Here is a 20,417-nt window from a genome sequence, read left to right as displayed (position 1 = left end):
TCAAGATTTTCATTCCCCCCAAACCAAAAAATTCTGAAAAATTAAATTGAAAAAACAGCCCCTATGCATAACAAGGTTTTTCTTTTATTTGACCCGTGACCTGTTTTTGACCCCCGTGACCCTATTAAATTTTGGGCCAGATTTCATAAGGTAAACATTCAGACCAAAAATCATGAAGATTAATCGGAAAAATACAGCCCCTATGCATACAAAGGTCTTTCTTTGATTTGACTAATGACCTAGTTTTTGACCCCCGATGACCCTTTTTAAAACTCGGCCTAGATTTCATCAAGATAATCATTCTGACCAAATTTCATGAAGATCAGTTGAAAAATACAGCCTCTATCGCATACACAAGCTAAATGTTGACAGACGACAGACAGACAACAGACGACAGACAGACGCCGGACATCGAGCGATCACAAAAACTCACCTGAGCATTGCTCAGGTGAGCTAAAAATTATATATACATTTAAAAACAGAGCAAAAACTACAAAATGGAAGGGAAAGAAGAACTGTCCAAATGATTAAATACATGTAGTACTAGTGCTATTATAAGTTTTTCATTACTGGTGTAACAGGTCTAAATAGTCTAAATACTATGGTTAAATAGTCATGTTCTATGTAGCACTTCACAGTTTTTAACGCTTAACATTTAATGCACATAATTATTATGATCAAATATGTTTGGTTTTGATTAAGTTAGGATCTGTCTTCTGGTTGGATATTGGTGATGTTTGTCAATGTTTGCACAGGGCAGGGTTTATAGGAGTTTCCTGAAGCAGTAGTTGGTGTATTTATTTTACATGCACTACCTATAGTCTATTCTCAAAAGTTAGACATAATCATATTTCAAATTTCATTGAAAACAAGGAGCTGCATTCAATAAACACTTGATGCCCCTAGTGGCATCCTTGTCGATACAAAGCAACCTAAGTCCAAAATGAGGTCAAGGTCAAACTGAGGTCAGGTGATGTTTGAAGATGAGGAATGGTCACAGGTTACATCTGTATTAGTATCAATTCATTCTTGTAAGCAGTATTGATGCTAGACGAAATGGTCCCATTTGGTTAACCAAGAGATAGCCCATATAAAGCAACCTAAGTCGAAAATGAGGTCAAGGTCAAACTGAGGTCAGGTGATGTCTGAAGATGAGGAATGGTCACAGGTTACATCTGCATTAGTATCAAGTCATTCTAGTAAGGGGTATTGATGCTAGACGAAACGGTCCCATTTGGTTAACCTCGTACGGACGGATGGACAACGGACAGGACAATCACTATATGCCTCCCGCATCAGTAAATGCTGGGGGCATAAAAATTAAAAACGATGCTGTGGAAAGATTATATCCATTGCATTGATATATCATCTATGTATGATGTACCTGATCCACGTTGACTGAATACCTATGTGCAATATTGTATTTAACAGAACCATGTTTTAACATATATCAAAACCATATGAGGTGTGACCCTTGAGGAACAAGGCAGTCTGAAAGACAGCTAAATCCCCCGCCACTGTTATGGATAGTGAAAGGGTAAACCTTTGACCTTGAGCTGTGACCTTGACCTTGAACTGACTTAGATGACTCATGAATTCTGCACATCGTCTTAATGAGGTGATCATTTGACCAAAGTTTCATGAAAATCCTTCAAGGGGTTTAGGAGATACAGAGCTCAAACCTTTGACCTTGAGTTGTGACCTTGACCTTGAGTTGAAATGGCTGACTCATGAGTTCTTGATGAGGTGATCATTTGATTCAAGTTTGATGAAAATCTTCCAAGTGGTTTAGGAGATACAGAGTGGACACAACATGGAAGACTCAAACCTTTGAACCCAAGTTGTGCCCTTGACCTTGAGCCGGCATGGCTGACTCATGAGTTCTGGACATTTGTCTTGAACAGTTGATCATTTGACCCAGCTTTCATATGAATCCTTCAAGGGGATTAGGAGATACAGAGCGGACACAAAATGGAAGGCTCAAACCTTTGACCCTGAGTTGTGACCTTGACCTTGAGCTGGCATGGCTAACTCTTGAGTTCTGCACGTCATCGTCTTGATGAGGTGATCATTTGACCCAAGTTTGATGAAAATCCTTCTAGGGGTTTAGGAGATACAGAGCGGACACAAAATGGAAGGCTCAAACTTTGACACTAAGTTGTGACCTTGATCTTGAGCCGACATGGCTGACTCATGGGTTCTGCACATCTTCTTCTTGATGAGGTGATCATTTGACCCAAGTTTTATAACATTCCTTCAAGGGGTTTAGGAGATATAGAGTGACACGAAATGGAAGGCTAAAACCTTCGACCTTGAATTGTGACCTTGACCTTGAGCCAACATGGCTGACTCATGAGTTCTGCACATCTTGATGAGGTGATCATTTGACCCAAGTTTCATGAAAATCCTTCAGGGGTTTAGGAGATATGAAGCAGACACGAAAGTATTGGAAGGACGGAAGGAGACCATTCCTATAATCCCCACCCCCACCACTTGTGGCGGGGGATTAATAACTTTATGTGGGCGTAGACAGAGTGAATTATAACACAGGAAAACTGATTCCTGTAGGTGAGATATGTCAAAACACGGTTCTGCTATATATTATTTCAATTCCAATATCTCTTTTACATAAAGGAGTAGATGAAATAGTAAAGCACTATTTTATGGTGCATGTATGGTGCCCAGTATAGTAGGTCGATGTGATGTAAATCCGTAGTGGTGTTTTAACAGTGTTAAATACACGAAGTAACATGTTTCACTGAATTACTTAGAAGAGCGTAGACGTCTTACTAGTTATTTTATGTGCCTAATAACGTATACAGTGTAGGTGAATTAAGTTTAACATCATTCTGTTATAATACTTATAGCATTTTGGTTCTGCAACATGTTTTATATAAAACAGACTAGATCAAATGTTTCAGCACTCTTTTTTGGCACCAGACACGTACCAAATATATGTTGATTTCATGTCAGATTTTTGTGTTTTAACAGAAAATACATGGATTTTTCATATTTGAATGTTTAAGCTATTCTATGCTTATCTAATTAATATAATTATATGTTTATATGTATGTTTTCGGCCAATTAATTATTGAGAAATAAATGAACATTGAACCTACGCCTGGCTTAGTGGCTAGTTACTCATTACGCCCTGTGACACTGGGACTGGGATTGCCTACACAAGTATGGTACATGCACAAACAAAAAGTCAAAGAAAAATATATATTTTTCAGTGGGAATCGGTTCCCTAGATAGCGAACTTATTCGTCCAGAACCGGTTCTCTAGCCAAAGTACTGTGCATAGGCTAGGGAACCGGAAATTTATTTCTATGCATAAAACTGGCGAAATTCACTTTGTTTCTTTTGGTAAGTATCATGTGCATGTTCTTATCTTAATAAGTTAATTAATTTTACTATTTCAGCAAGCTATGCCCTTTTATTTATTTGTGTTTACTGTGTCTCCAAAAGTGTACTCGCCGCATACTGTCTGCCATATTGGAATGATAAAATAAACTACAAACCAATATTATTTTATATTTAAACAAGAGTGCCAGAATGTCACAAATTCGCCCGTCACAGCAAATATCTTTACACTAGCACCTGTATTTGCAAATGGAATTTTAATTTTGTGGTAGTAATTATTGTAATTCTTTTGTTTTTCTAAATCCCAATAAAAACTCCTTACCAGGTAGAGATACCGTAAAATACACCTAAAATTTAAAAGTAGCATCTATGTTGTACCACAGAAAAGTGGTCTTGGTTTTTCCCTATGGTCAATTATAAAAAAGTTACAATATAAGTTATTTATAGTACCAACTAAGGGAAGTTAATCTTTAAAAAAAAAAAAAAAAAATAAAAAAAAAAAAAAAAAAAAAAAAAAAAACCCCAAAAAATTGTAAATCCACACAAAAATCCTTACCAGGTAGAGATAGGTCAAAATACACCTCAGAATTGGCTGTAACATGCATGTTGTACTACAGAAAAGTGGTCTCGATTTTTCCCTATGACTAGTAATGAAAAAGTTACAATACAAGCTATTCATAGTAACAACAAAGGGAAGTAATTCTAAAGGAGGGACCTGCGCATAACACTTCGTCTCATAATGGTGTACAATTGTGCCAAGTTTCATCAAAATCCCTCCATGCATGAAGAAGAAATGCTTCGGACAAAGTCTTTTTTGTATCTGGCCTTTGGCCTCTATGTGTGACCTTGACCTTAGACCTAGGGACCTTGCGCAAGACACTCCATCTCATGGTGGTGAACATTTGTGCCAAGCTATATCAAAATCCCTCCATGCATGAAGAAGAAATGCTCCGGACAAAGTTTTCATTCTTGTATCCTTTGACCTCTGTGACCTTGATCTTAGACCTAGGGAACTGGTTCTTGCGCACGACACTCCGTCTCATGATGGTGAACAATTGTGCCAAGTTAAATCAAAATCCCTCCATGCATGAAGAAGATATGCTCCGGACAAAGCCATTCTTGAATTTGACCTTTGATCTCTAAGTGTGACCTTGACCTTAGACCTAGGGACCTGGTTCTTGCGCACGACACTCCGTCTCATGATGGTGAACAACTGTGCCAAGTTTAATCAAAATCCCTCCATGCATGAAGAAGATATGCTCCAGACAAAGTCATTCTTGAATTTGACCTTTGACCTCAAAGTGTGACCTTGACCTTAGACCTAGGGACCTGGTTCTTGCGCATGTCACTCCGTCTCATAATGGTGAACAACTGTGCCAAGTTTCATCAAAATCCCTCCATGCATGAAGAAGCTATGCTCCGGACAAAGTCTGTGGACGCCGCCTGCCCGCCCATCTGCCCGCCAGGGGCGTTCCCATAATACATCCCGTATTTCAAACGGGCGTATAATAATTTAACTATAGCACAAGTTTAAAGCTAAATTTAAAAACATTTAAAAATTAATTAAGATAATAATATGCATGACACTTACCAAGAAAACAAGTGGATTTCTGACACTTACCAAGAAACAAAGTGGATTTCGGCAGCATTATAGAAATAAAATTCCGGTCCCCTAGCCTATGCTTGGTAGTGATGGGACATCGGTTGGGAAACTATAGCCGATTATCGGTTGGAATCGGTTAGCAAACCGATGCGATGTATCGGAAAAATAATCGGTTGAATGTAATTTATTTTCATACTTGTTTATTCAGATAGTCATGTCTTTAAAGTGACTGTTTTTCTTAAAATTCATATGCTCTTTTGAAAAATAAAGAACTAACATTAATCAAATGTTTTAAAGCTGGTTCATGGTAAACAGAAACTTGTTTAGTAATGACTAATTAGTTGCAGACAGGGAAACAACAATAAATTGCAATCTGGTTTACATACATGTATCATAGACTCATAGCTGTCATTTGTGACAGTTGACTGGTATACTTGTACCTGTAACATATCTAGCACACATCAAGGAAGTACAGTCTTTCTCTGGATGACAAAAATAGTGATTGTAGAAAATCATTAAATGAATTTACTTATTTTTCGGTAATATTAATATTTTCATACAATGGTTACCATAGCCTGACACTACTGAGAAGCACCATGTTCCAACTACTTGTTGCTATGGCATATAACAATGTCATGAAGCTTGGTAAAAAATGATCAGATAAAAATCAGAGTTTAATCTTTTTCCATATGTACACTGGTCAGCGATACTGGGTAAACGGAATTTTGGCAGAAAAAAATCATGACAACTCGATGACAACTACAACTGCATAAAAACACCAAAGTTCTTTCCATTGAAATTACGTCATGGACACGGAAATTTGATGGCATTAGTGTCCAGTTTCAACAGATAAATTCCCTCGGGCATACCGTTGTAAAATACGAAAATTTATCAAAGTTTCGCTAATTTTTTTGGCCCCACTTTTATTGACGCTATGGACGCCGCCATGTTAACAGCTGATCCTAACTGTAAGATGTTAAATCCATTTTCATTGGATAAGTGAAACGAAATACTAACGATTGAGTGTCAGCATACTTCTGTTTTATCCGTTATGCATGCAGGTAGTCCATATTTCGGATATTTCTAAGGTAAACAAATTCTCACGCACCGTATTTCCCTTCGGAAACCTTCGTTCATACCCGTGTAGATTCGTACCCGCTATCGACTCTGAGAAAACATAATCGATTATCGGAATCGGTTGGACTTTTCTAGCCATCAATCGATTATATCCGCTAATCGGCCCATCACTAATGCACGGTATTTTGCTTAGGGAACCAGTTCCGGACGAATAAGTTTGCAGTCTAGGGAACCGATTCCGGTTCTCTAGCCACTGCCTTTATGCGTTTTCAGTTTTGGAAAAGAAGTTTGATTTTCTACAAAATAGATTGTTGAGAGTCAAGTACTTGAGAAGTAGGCCTATGACACATAGTGACTACTCGGACAAGCTTACCTTTGTTTATCTCCTACTTCCTCTAAACAAATTAGCATACAGTTAGGTATATACAATATAAATAGTAATGGTCTGCAATGAATAAATTTCCAAAATTAAAATTCACAAGAGGGGTTGTCTCCAATTTCCAAACACTCAGATGAACCTTAAATTTAGCTGTATAGAATTTTTTTTTCACTGAATCAAACCAAATGAAATATTCAATGTGGTTTAATCAACTGCAAACAACAAAGTTGAGAATCATAACTCTTATTTCCCAGCTATTCTTAATATTTCATAACTGCCAAGAAAATTGCAGAATTGCGAGGTCTGCAATTATTGGCAAGTAAACAACTACTGACGAAACAGAATGAAAGAGTGTATAATTATATACTGTATAGAAATACAAACGTACCAATAAGTTATGATAGAAGGACAGTTTCAATTAAACATGTATTTTGTTACTATGATATCAATCTCAATCTGTTTCATCTAAGAAAATAATTATCTTCACGCGTGATAAAAAAAATAGGCAGAAAACAAAGCACGTGTTTTGGTACACGTCCATATGAAAACAGTTCGAGCCAATTCTTGACAAAATATCGAGCTGACACTTGGCAGAAAGCTGGTTAATAAATTTGTAAACCCGTTTATTGAACAATCAACATTATTTATTGTTTCAATTATCACCTGTCGGCTTCTGAACTCGCGGAACTTGCTCTCTCGAACTTAAAGGCCGACATGTTTGTTTAGATTTTTCGCAGGAAGTCATTTCGATTGGTTAATTATCATCCCGGAAAGTTGTCTCGGTTATTTCCGTGCATAAACGGAATGTAAAACAGCGTCGGGATTTAACGACCAACGGCGGATCGTTTTGCGGCCAACATCAAATGGTTTTACGGCCATCATAACTTGCTTATACTCATTTCGAAATTTAACGACCAACGGCAGACAGTTTTGCGGCCAACAATAAATAGTTTTGCGGCCAACATAACTTTCTTAACCCACAAACACTAGGGATGTGGAACACCCTACAGCATTATGCATAACGCGTTGTGGCATGGTACGTATGTTCGTCTGCCCCCTGCCCCAAACTACTACGCGCCTTTATTACAAGGCAGTTTTGATCATCTTTCAATTATTTCCCCAACTAAAAACTCATCAGAGAAAATTTCATTCAAGATTAACCAGAAGAATAAGTTACACACTTCACAAAACAGCCAGCTTAAGTTATTGTTATTTATATACATGCTGATTTAAGCAGTACCGGAGAGCTTTGAATTTCAATGGACTAGGTTTACATGTAAAGAATAACACAACAAACAAACATTAAAAATGTAAATGTCAGCAAAGAAGTATAAAATATACAGCTATTTATTTTAATAGCTCTTTGATGTCAGCAAGTAATTAATTTATCACCCATGAGGATGAAAACTTGTACAATAAGTAAACTTGTCTACATGCAAAAATATCTATCTCCACTGTAGCCTACCCCAAGATCCGCTTTACCTTGAAGCATATTGTACAGTGGAACAAGCAACTATCTTCTAAAGACCTTGTGTTCTTTTTAGTACGTACTAGAAGTATTAAGTTCTTTTTTGGATAAGTTTAATTAGATACTCAAGTATCGTACATGCATTTTGAATAAATTTGCAGTTTCCAACTGATTATTTTCTACGGGCGACCTAGTTACGGCAAAAGTCAGATCAAGTACAATGCGCTGTTGTAAAATAATGTTAGATCTAGAGTTTGGCATTTTCCATGAATCAGAAAATAAAAGTAAGCTAAATTACTTACATAAGTTCTACTTTCTAAAATACACGAATATGTTTGCGTCTAGCAAAACATTACACCTACCTCCTACGTATGACGTTGAAGCGAACAAACGACCCATTTTCATTATCATAAAAATGTAGCCTACATATGTGCACATCGTATCGATTTGTCATAACTTTGATATCCTTGGTCATATGTGCAGTTATCAAAATTTTAAGCTCATGAATATGTCTGATATTTTAAAATACCAACTGAACTATCGCAGAAATCAGACAACTACCTCAAAACTGTAACTTCTATTAAAGAATGGGATTGACTTTGTACAGAGCGGTGTCTACACAGCCAATACCCGCATGAAAATTTCTTATATGAACATTAATTCCCCGAACTTAGGGCAAAGCTGGTAAATCTCTTATTTTTTCGCCTTTATACCAATATTATTCAATAAAAAGTAACTCATCAAAAATTTAAATGTTTAGGTCATATGGCGACTTTTCTGGTGTTGGAGAAAGACCATATATAGATGCCCATCCTGGCATAATTTCAGGCATAAGCGGACACCTGGATTGAACCATCGGCCTCTCGTAAGTCACCTGGATGGCTTCCTTACATGGAGAATTTTACATCCCCAGCGAGGTTTCGAACCCACATTGGTGAAGGGTATATAATTCGAAGTCATGGAGTGGCCACGGAGATCCGTTACCCAGTATTTACGAAGGAAACGCATTTGGAATTCGTCTTTAAGTACATTTTCTAAATGTGTATTTGCTTATAAACACAAATATAAATATTATTCAGATCTATGTAGAAATTGTAAACAAAGTACATTCATGTAGATTTATTTTAACCAACCGCAAGCTTATTCAGTACAGAAAATATATGAAACAAGTCAATAAGCACTTACCTTTCATAACAGAATGTATTCAGGCACTTTCTATTCCACTTCAAACACCGAATAATTAAGTTTTATAGGTAATTACAGAGTTAAGCAATTCCGGCCGTTCATATAATCTTCAGAGTTTATATTTTCGGAAATTAAAACCGAATGTAGATATTTTTGGAGAAAAAAAAATCGGGTATGTGGAGCATGGCAGGTCGATATGGCAGGTCGATACTTGCTCAATCAATATATATATATTGGTCGAAGTTTCCTTCTTTTCCTTTTAAATAATTACATATGAAGAGGCAAGTAAAGACAAAATTATGGTTTAATTCATTGATTTAAAATACACAGTTACAAAAAAACTAATTTCCCATCGCGGAAGTAAATCGGAGTGTTTGTTTGTAAGCTTATTTATAGTCGCAACGGGAGACAACAAAGTTTCCATGATTCGTGTAAAGCGTCAATATCAAAGGTTAGTAATTTTAGTTGGAGGAGCGAGGGCTCGAACTCGCGACCCCTAGTTACGTATCTCTACGTCTCTGTCTCCATCACAAATATATGACAAAATATAAACTAAACTTCACTCGGTGGATATGGTTATACATGTAGTTACCGTCCTTCCGTTGGTTTATGCGTGCGTGCGTCCGTAGCACTGTTTGCTCGGAGTATATAAGGCTTCAAAACTTCTGAATAAATTTTGTCAAATCCACCGAAAGAAAAGAGTATGCTTTGTACAACTCTACTTCCCCCCCCCCCCCCCCCCCCCCCCCTCGTAAGCATAACTCTAAAAACTTTCAATTTTAGTAAGAGAATGTACGCCAGTACATGCACACTGCTTTATGACAAATGTATCATCTGATCATGGCTTATTTTATTATATACCTATATAAATTCTGTCAAAATAGGGCTTGTATTTTACAAGTCAATATGAACAGGAAGAAAAAAATCCTTTTGTATGTTTTGTATTGTATGTTGCCGGACAACTTTTATTTAATAGTTCTATAAATAGAACACAAAAAAATACACCCAGTTCTATTTTAACATCGATAGACATTGAATATTTTGTTTGATAACAAACCAACAAAACAAAGGGTGGAGGTATATATAATAAAGGGATTATTATAACAGTAGCTAGATCTGGGATTTTGTATTCGACTCGAGCGCACAAAGCACCGTGTGTGAATCAACGAGAGCAGATCATGCTACTATTATAATAACCGTACTATATTTGTAATACAAGATTTTTAACTGTCATGTGCCTTTGTGTTGTTTTCGAAACTCATATTTTTTTTATTGAACATTTTGGGGAGATTAATTCGTGAGTAAATTCTTTTATCGTTTTTGGCTTCTTTTTTTATATCATCCTCGACTGTTGAAACATGTTTGTGTAAGTTCATTTCAAACTATTACAATATGGCACATATAAGCACCAAGAAATGTGCAATACAGCATTATGCATAACGCGTTGTGACATGGTATATTGTGACAGAGACTTGTTATACTCGCATAACAATTATCTTAGGGAATTTTAATACCTTTTCTTAATCAAGATCGATATCAAAATATAGCCACAGAATAAGAAACCTTCCTTTAACATGATTTTTTGACATATATAAATATCTTAAACAACTTCCCTTCTCTAAAAGTGTTTGAAATAAAGTGAAAAAAGCTATCAGTGTGCGGCCGCCTGTGAGATTTTTAAAATGAAAGCAGTGTTCGTACACTCTTATGCACGGAAACTCTTGGTATAAAAGACATTTCAGTGAAATTAAGTAACACGCACCCAACCTATCTTAACTTTCCTCGATTTTAAACACTACCCGTATGACCATGTGTACTTTGGATCTTATACCGATTATTAGTCCAAATAACATTGTCGCTGTCCCGTCATTAGAGGATCGGCAACTCTAAAACAATACATCATGTTACATCATAAAATAAGTTATTCCGATAGGACGAACGAGTAAGGCAGACTAGCTGACTAGTATGATAATAAGTTTACTTTTTTATATATTCAAAGCAGGAGAAGTTAACCCTGTTATAGTTTAGTACTAGTAACTATGAAGGGAAGTAATTTAACACAAAAAAAAATAAGAAAAGGCTATGATTGGCAAATATAAGGACTGTGACCAGTCACCGAGTAAGGCTAATCAATGATGGACTTGATTGTGTTTGCATTTATAGGTTTCCGACCTGGTTTGGGTCCTCTGACCGGGACATATACCGATATATGTAAATGGAGTACTTCCAGTGGTTAAGAAAGGTCAGTGAACTATTTTCACTTTGCCTCGAAGGTTTATATCTTAGCCAGAACGCCGATGACAAGGACATATATACTATAGGTCCAGGCTACAGCTTGAGACCAGGTTCTTGTACCAGTGGTAACCATAGAGGTTTGGGGCAGATCATAGAAGGTGACTGGATAGTGTTCGAACTCTCAATATTTCAGTATTTTGAACATACCTGGAATGTTTTCGACCCGGATCGAGCCAGTATGACTGAACATATACCACAGAATACATCGTCCATATAAATTGATGTACTGTGTAGAAGTCAATATAACGCCTTTCAAACTATAAATAGGTCACGTTAAGGTGACTAAAATGCTATATATGGTAGGCTGCTGGTCCCGATTAAGTTGGTTCGACCCAAGGCCAAGCAAGGATGACTCCAATGTGTCACTGGACTTAGCTTAGATACCAGTAGTTGTTTAATACAGTTACAACCCGAATTAGCTAAAACGGTTTGGAATATTTATAGGTTATTAGATATGTATCGAGAAATATGCACGAGTTCTGCAGCGGAAATATTGGGCGACTTTAGGAGCGCAATATTATTCCGCGAAAGATCGAGTGCATATTTCTTGATGCAAGTCTAATAATCATTTTATTACATACGCATCTATGCTTAAAATTATTATATAATCAGTGATAATTTTTTTACTAAGCCTGAGTAAAATTGAAAATATCGTCGTCAAAGAACTTTTAAACCCGACGACATACATGAAACTGACGTCACAAATTACGTCACACACCCAATATGAAATTTGAACGTCAATATGGAAAAATATTGACGTTTCAGGGTCCATTGAAACTTAACGGAGTTATTAAATGAGTATGTAATAATACCGGACATTGACAGGTTCGTACTAGGGTGGCACCTATTCTTCAAAGAACAAGCCTGTTCTACGGCAAACTTTCCCGACGGAATGCAGGTAGGCTCAAAAAAGCTATTTTCATATTAATTTCAACAATACTCAATACAATACAATATTTATTTCTCTCATTTCATGGTATACATGACAATATGAGGTACCAAATTATACAAATACATAGTGAGGCATGTGTTATTCACTGTTTAAAAATAGTAAATCGTTACAAAGCGGGAGTAGGACCCGGATCTGAATATTTGTACATATGAAATGTCAATGTTGAAACATCTGTATAATCTCTTTTACAAATAGACAAAACTTTCTATAAAGAACATGATTATTGGTATCTGTATTCATAATTCTAAAGAATGTAATAATATTTGGACAACGAATGAATTGCTGTTTGATATATTTTTTCCTTAACGTATCTAATATAGAACATTCAAGTAAGTAATGAAATTCGTCACCAATATTTGAATTACATAGGGTACATTTTCTCTCATCATATGGAGTTCTATTCCAGCTTCCTGTCTCAACAGGAAGTTTATGTTTTTTTGTTCTGAATTTTATGATATAATTAAGATATCTATGATCTGTACAGGTAAGATATTTTTCAAAACAAAATTCATGTTTGAAAAGTTTATATGTCCTACAGCTAGATGAATTTTCTAAATTTGAATGCCAATCGTTCAAAAAAAGATCAAATAGCTTTTGCTTGACAGATATAACCAACCATTTAAAATTCGGAAAAGACTGGGACTCAAAAAAGTTCGACATTCCACAGCTTATAAATATATTCTGAACATTTCTAATCCAAAGAAATTTTCTTGAATTGTTTGCAACTGGATTTGAATACTTATAATGTCCGAAAAGTAATAAATACATATCCTTGCTGAGTTTTACATCGTTGCATGATACAATTTTTGCCCAGAATGAAATAATTCTTGTCTTAATATCAATTGCAATAGGTTTTACACCTGTTTCACCATACACAATACTATCTGGCGTACTAGATTTAACCTTTAAAACAGTTTTTAAAAAACTTAAGTTGAACACGTTCTATAACTTCAATATTTCCATATCCCCATATTTCACAACCATACAACAATATAGGTTTAACAATGCTACTAAATAGATCGATTTGGGTATCGATAGGTAGACAAAGGGACTTGGCTTTTTTAATAAGACTATACATAGCCTTTGTTGCTTGTTTCGCAATTTCTTTTTTCGTATTATAAAAAGAACCAGATCTGTTGAATAAAACACCAAGATATTTAAACTCTGATACTATTTCTACGTTTTCGCCATTATAGGTAAAGTTATAATGCCTTTGTCTTCCTCTAGAGAATACAAGGATTTTAGTCTTACTCGTGTTTAAAACTAACTTATATTGTTCACAGTAAGTCGCATAAACATTGAGTGCTGATTGTAAATCTGAAGCAGATTCAGATAAGATCACAGTGTCATCTGCGTATAAAAGTACAAATAGTTTAACAAAATTTACAAGGTTATTATCTAATATGTGTTTGTCACATCTAACACCATGTACTAGGTTGCTGTTTAATATAAATTCATGCAAGTCGTTCAAATAGAGTGAAAATAACAGGGAAGACAAGTTTTCTCCTTGCCTTACACCAACATTGCAAGGGAAGTAATCAGATGTAATACGATTAGAAAAAATACACGACTTCGCTTTGTTGTACATATTCATAATAATACGTAAAAAAATCCCATTTATATTGTTTAGAATAAGTTTTGCCCACAGGCCGTTTCGCCACACTGTATCAAAGGCCCCTTTTAAATCTAAAAAGGCACAAAAAGGGTCTTTTTACTATGTCTCAATAATTCTATTATAGTATTTAAAACAAACATGTTATCAACTGTCGAGTAGTTTTTTCTGAATCCTGCTTGAAATTGATTTATTATATTGTTTTCTGCTGTAAATGTTTCTAACCTAGTGTTTAAAATAAGTGTAAAAAACTTTCCCCAAACAGCTTAACAGTGTTATTGGTCTGTAATTGCATGGATTAGAACTATCTCCCTTATTTTTAAAAATTGGTATAATTTTCCCTACAGTCCAGGAGTTTGGAACAATTCCGGTATTAAAAATGATATTGAATAATTTAAGCAACACATATCTTAACTTTGGACAAGAATACTTGATATGTTCATTCAACAGACAATCAGTACCACTGGATTTATTGTTCTGAAGATTCCTAACTGCCTTGTCAATTTCAAACAAAGTAATTGGTTGATTCAATACATTGTTTACATCAACAAATACAGCATCAACATTATCATTATCATCGGCGTCTTGTACAAAATTCATTTCTTTAATGTATTCATACAAACCTTCAAGCTTGGCATTAGTTCTGTTAACCTTTTTCCCATTTAGGATTCTCCAAAACTCTCTAGGTTTTGTACTTTTAATTTTTGAGATTTTCCGTGCATTTTCTCTTTGAAAATTTTTGAAATTCGAATTTAATGTAGCCTTATATGTTTTACTATGCATTCTCAGATTTCTTTTATTTTCATCAGTTTTTCTCAATTTATATAAATGCTTCGCTCGATGAAAGTTTTTTCGTGCGTTTTTACAAGCAGAATTTAACCATTTTTTATTATTGCTGGGGTTAATTGGATTTTCTGAATGTGGTTTACTATATCCAAAAGTTTTACCGGCACATTCGATGTATAAAGCCGATAATTCTTCTACAACACTATTGACATCGTTTTCAGTGACTGAGGTCATACTTTCGATATTACAAAGTTTAGAGTAAATGTTTTCAACTTTAAGTTCGTCCATATTATCTATATACAATTGGCCTTGTGACGCGTTCCAGTATTTGACATGTGTTTCTAATGTTTGTCTATCAACCGTGCTAGCGATACTCATGTTCAAACATAATGATACAGGACAATGAACATCAGATAATATACAACAAAAATCATGTACATGTAATTCATCAATTGTGCAAAACATATTTGAATTACAAATAAAATAGTCCACAAGACTAACATCTTTACACGTGACCGTGCCCTCAAGATCACCTTTCGTGCGTCCATTTAATAGATATAAACCGTTACACTGTTAAAAGTCTATCAACTTATATCCATAATTATTTACACCCTGATCACAGTTATTTCTTTCTAGTCTAACATTTCCTGTTTCGAAACTGTATAATTCGTTTTTACACGAGTTATAAAGATCATCGAGACCAGATCGAAGTCTACGTTAACAAAGTCTGGCATTAATTTTGTTCGTGCATTCCAATCACCAAACAGTCCTATAAATGAATATTTCTCGGATAATGTGTTTAATTCAGTCTGAATCTCTAAAAACGGATCTTCAATAGAAAATTCCGAATTATCAGGTGGCAAATATACAACCCCGTACAGAAAATCACCCTTTTTTTTGTCAATCGTTTTGATATTGCGAACCACAAAACTAATCTACTGTCAGTTTCAATTATCTTTATGTACTGATCTATATATTTCTTTACAGCGAGGGCTAATCCGCCCGATTTACGCCGAGCAACTGTTTTTCTGTGTTTGAAATAAAGTTTATAATTCTCAAATTCAACAGTATCTAAAGAGTCCATTTTTGTTTCTTGAAAGCCGATAATATCAAAACTGTTCAAAAAAGAGTTAAATTCGGGAACTATTTGCTTCGATTTCAATCCGCAAACATTCAGCGATAAAATATTTATTTTATACTCAACTACATGTATATTGTTTTTTTAAATTTGCATATTTAATAATCTACAGTTATTAATTGCTTTTCCGCACATTTAAGGCAAACATTTTGTTCAAATGGATCGGACGCAAAACTGACACTATTAAAACACTGTGTGAGCCTAACCTTTAAGCTAGGTTTCTGGGAGTTGTGCATGATACATTGTCTCATTATCATCAACGGTTACAGCTATTTTTTGAAGGCAAACACTTTGAAATTCCCCCGGAATGCACGTAGGCTCAGAAAAGCTATTTTCTTATTCATTTCAACAATAAACTGAACTATATTATTTTTTAGATTTGTATATCTAACCACAGGCGCTTGAAGCTCTATCAATAAATATAAACATTATACATATATACCATATCCCACCCACCTAATATACTATGAAATAGTACAGATCTACGATCTCTTCAAGAGATCTAACCTGCATATATATTTTATTGATTGAGCTTCAGACACCTGTGATCTAACAATCTACAGTTTTAATTGCTTTTTAAAGCGAGCCGTTCACTCTGCATTGAAAGTGGGCGGTATGAAGGTTTGCCTGCTGATAGGCGATTCTGTCCATTTTGTATTGACAATAATAACAGTAACATTGAGAATGAGATCCATGTAGATCTACTGCTTGAATGTAATTTGTACAGTGACATAAAAAATTCTGCAATTAATTTTAGGAGTTTAAGTAATAGTGATAAAATGAAATTGCTTTTTACTGATAATGACATGGTAAGAATTTTAGCCAAAACTACTTTACATGTGTAAATAATGCCTACTTGTTTTATATGTACATTTTGAATAAATCTTTTTATAATTTTTTAGCTCGTCTGATTTTTGAAAAACAAAATCTACGAGGTATTGTCGTCACTTGGTCGCCGACGTCGGCGTTGGTTAAATCTTTTTATTTAGGTCCACCTTTTCTCAAAAACTACAAGAGCTACAGCTTTGAAACTTTTCACACTTATTTATCAATCACTAGGTGACTTAGTAGGCCAAGAACCATAATAAACTCTGATATGCATTTTGTCGAAATTATGGCCGTTTTCGTACTTAGAAAATTGGAATTTCTTGGTTATTTTTTTGTTTGTTTATGTCAACCTTTTTTTAAAAAAAAACTATAAGAGCTACAGCTTTGAAGTTTTGCACACGTGTTTATTATCATTATTTGACTGTGTAGGTCAAGAACCATAACTCTGATATGCATTTTGTTAGAATTATGGCCATTTTTGTACTTAGAAAACTTTAGTTTCTTGGTTAAAAGTTTTGCTTAGGTCCATATTTTCTCGAACGCTATAAGAGCTACAGCTTTAAAACTTTGCATGCTTGTTTATCATCATTAGTTGCATTTTTGAAAATGATTGCCCTTTATGTACTTAGTTTCCGAAAGGCTTGGTTAAAATGTTTGTTAAGGTCCACCATTTCTCAGAAACTATGAGAACTACAGCTTTAAAACTATCATCATTAGTTGATTATGAAGGCCAAGAACCATGACTCTGATAATTCACAGATATGCATTTTTTTTTCAGAATGATGGCCCTTTTGTACTTAGAAAATCTGAACTATTGGGTATGTAATGCTACCTTAAAATCTAGCTGTGGGAATTACATGTGTATGGATTTAAGCTAGGCATAGTAATTCTTTATTTTCAAAATTAAGTTAATTGAACTCGTAACACAGCAACAAGCATTTACTACTCAGTTTTATATTTTCAACTTGAAAGTAGTGCTGCAAATAATCTAGAGTTTGACATTCCTTCTTTCGACAACTGGCCTATCCCACTGGGTATCTTCATATTCCGATGAGCGTCTTGCATGTTTATGCGTAAAGTTGTTTGCTTAGATGAAGTCTCTTGTAATTCTAATAATAGAATGGCGATGTGCATTTTGTGTATATGTATATTTAATGATTTTTATTATTTATATATGGTTGAGACTATAATAAAGAATAAAGTCATTTAAAACGAACTTTTTTCAATTGATGGCACAGCTATGGATCGGACGCAAAACTGACACTGTTAAAACCCTGCAAGTGTGACCTTGACCTTTAAGCTAGGTTTTGGGTGTTGTGCATGACTCATTGTCTCAATATGGGGAACACTTGTGCCAAGTAATATTAAATTCCTTGAAGCATTGCCGAGTTATGGACCGGTCAGGAAAAAAACTACTTACCTCTGACCTTCAAGCGTGACCTTCACGTTTGGGTTTTGGATCTGGGTGTTTGCAAGACGTGAGGAACATTTTCAAAATAATATCATAATCCCTAAATGAATGGCACAGTTAGGGACCCTGTTAATATCATGTTACAAATTTACCTTCACCTTTAAATTAGGGGTCTGGGAGTTGTGCAAGACACATTCTCTTGTTATAGGGAACATTTATACCAAGTTATATGAAAATCCCTTGATAGATGGGCGAGTTACGGACCTGAACGGAAACAATTAAACAAGAGCTGTTACAGGAGACAGCGCGCTCGACTATTTCGATGCTGGAAAGTGAAACTCGGCACATCTGAGGAAGCTGGAGCTGTCACTGGAGTGTTTAATTACTCAAATGTGGATGAAGATATTGGACAACAGCTTAAGTCTGTGTCAAATGGATGAAGTAATAACAGAGACAGGGAAGTGTATCAAAACATTAAATAAGTATAAAAGGGGCACAATTCATGGAAAATTTCTGCAAAAGTAATGCACCATGACATTGTGTCGTATCATGTGGCTAATAATGAGGAGAAACTGTTTGAAGTTTGAATCAAATATGTGAGATAGAACAGGAGTTCATCACAACTTGAACCTGAAATTCTAGTAAAAAGGGGGCATAACTCATAGCATTTTTGTGTCAGCGTCATGAACATTGCATCAAAATTTAACTGAAATTCTAAAGTAAAAAGGGGACATATGTCACTAAATATTTGTGCCAGAATTATGGACCATGTGTCATATGATGAGGATGATGATGTGGAAGAACTATCTTAACTTTGAATCAAATTCATTAAGTTATAACAAAGACAACGTGAAAGTGCAAAAAAATTAACCTGAAATTCTAAGTAAAAAGAGGGCATAATTCATGAAATATTGGTGCCACAGTTATGGCCCTTGTGTCATTTGATGTGGGTGTTGATGTGCTACAACTGTTTTAAGTTTGAATCAAATCTGTTTGGTAATAACATAAATAGAGTAACATTGCATCAAACTCTAACCTGAAATTTATGTAAAAAGGAAGGGGACATAATTCATAAAATATTGGTGCAAGAGTTATGACCATTGTGTCATATGATGTGGGTGATGATGTTAAACAATTGTTTTAAGTTTGCATCAAATCCCTTCTGCAATAACAGAGATATAGTGAAAATACATCAAAATTAACCTAAAATTCTAAGTACAAAGGGGCATAATTTATAAACAAGAGGGTCCTGAAGGCCCTGATCTAGTGACCTAGTTTTTGACCCCACATGACCGAGATTCGAACTTGAGCTAAAGATCATAAAGATTAACATTCTGACCAAGTTTCATGAAGATACAATCATAAATGTGGCCTCTAGATTGTTAACAAGCTTTACCTTTGATTTAACCTAGTGACCTAGTTTTTATCCCAACTTGATCCAGATTGAAACTTGACCTGAAGATCATCAAGGTTAACATTCTGACCAAGATTCATGAAGATACAGTTATAAATGTGACCTCTAGAGTGTTAACAAGTTTTTCCTTTGATTTTTTGACCTGGTGACCTAGTTTTTGATCCCACATGATCCTGATTCGAACTAAACCTAGAGGTCATCAAGACAAACATTTTGATTAAGTTCATAGAGATATAGCCATGCATGTGGCCTCTAGAGTGTTAACAAGCTTTTCCTTTGATTTGACCTAGTGACCTAGTTTTTGACCTCAGATGATCCAATATCAAACTTGTCCAAGACTTTAGTGAGGGTAACATTCTGACAAAGTTTCATTAAGATTGGGCCAAAATGTGACCTCTAGAGTGTTAACAAGCTTTTCCTTTGATTTGACCTGGTGACCTAGTTTTTGATCCCAGATGACCCAATATTGAACTCGTCCAAGATTTTATTGAGGGTAACATTCTGACCAAGTTTCATTAAGATTGAACCAAAATTGTGACCTCTAGAGTGTTAAAATATGGTCATAAATCTGGCCTCTAAAGTGTTTACAAGCTTTTCCTTTGATTTGACCTTGTGACCTAGTTTTTGACCCCACCTGACCCAGATTGGAACTTGACCTAAAGATTAACATTCTAACCAAGTTTCATTAAGATATGGTCATCAATGTGGCCTCTAGTGTTAACTAGCTTTTCCTTTGATTTGACCTGGTGACCTAGTTTTTGACCCCAGATGACCCAATATCGAACTCGTCCAAGATTTTATTGAGGGTAACATTCTGACCAAGTTTCATTAAGATTGGGCTTAAATTGTGACCTCTAGAGTGTTTACAGTCAAATTGTTGACGACGGACGATGGACACAGGGGATC

The 20,417-nt window shown here is 35.2% G+C and overlaps 1 protein-coding gene across 3 annotated transcripts in view; it reads right to left on the bottom strand.

The window, feature by feature from the left end:
* The window catches only part of LOC123524958 (uridine-cytidine kinase-like 1), a 352,168-nt gene that overhangs the window by 323,686 nt on the left and 8,065 nt on the right, over positions 1-20,417 (bottom strand). Inside the window, exon 1 of one of the 3 annotated variants that reach the window (XM_053538309.1) lies at positions 9,076-9,231. The exons of 1 other annotated variant lie outside the window; for it this stretch is intronic. The gene's annotated coding sequence lies outside the window, so the exon portion shown is untranslated. Of the gene's footprint in view, positions 1-6,810; positions 7,123-9,075; positions 9,232-20,417 lie in introns of those variants that run through there. One more of the 3 variants, XM_053538310.1, reaches the window with a different exon arrangement.

The sequence above is a fragment of the Mercenaria mercenaria genome, chromosome 3 (assembly GCF_021730395.1).
Source record: "Mercenaria mercenaria strain notata chromosome 3, MADL_Memer_1, whole genome shotgun sequence".
NCBI lineage: Eukaryota > Metazoa > Mollusca > Bivalvia > Venerida > Veneridae > Mercenaria > Mercenaria mercenaria.
This window is presented reverse-complemented; position numbering and strand designations above follow the sequence as displayed.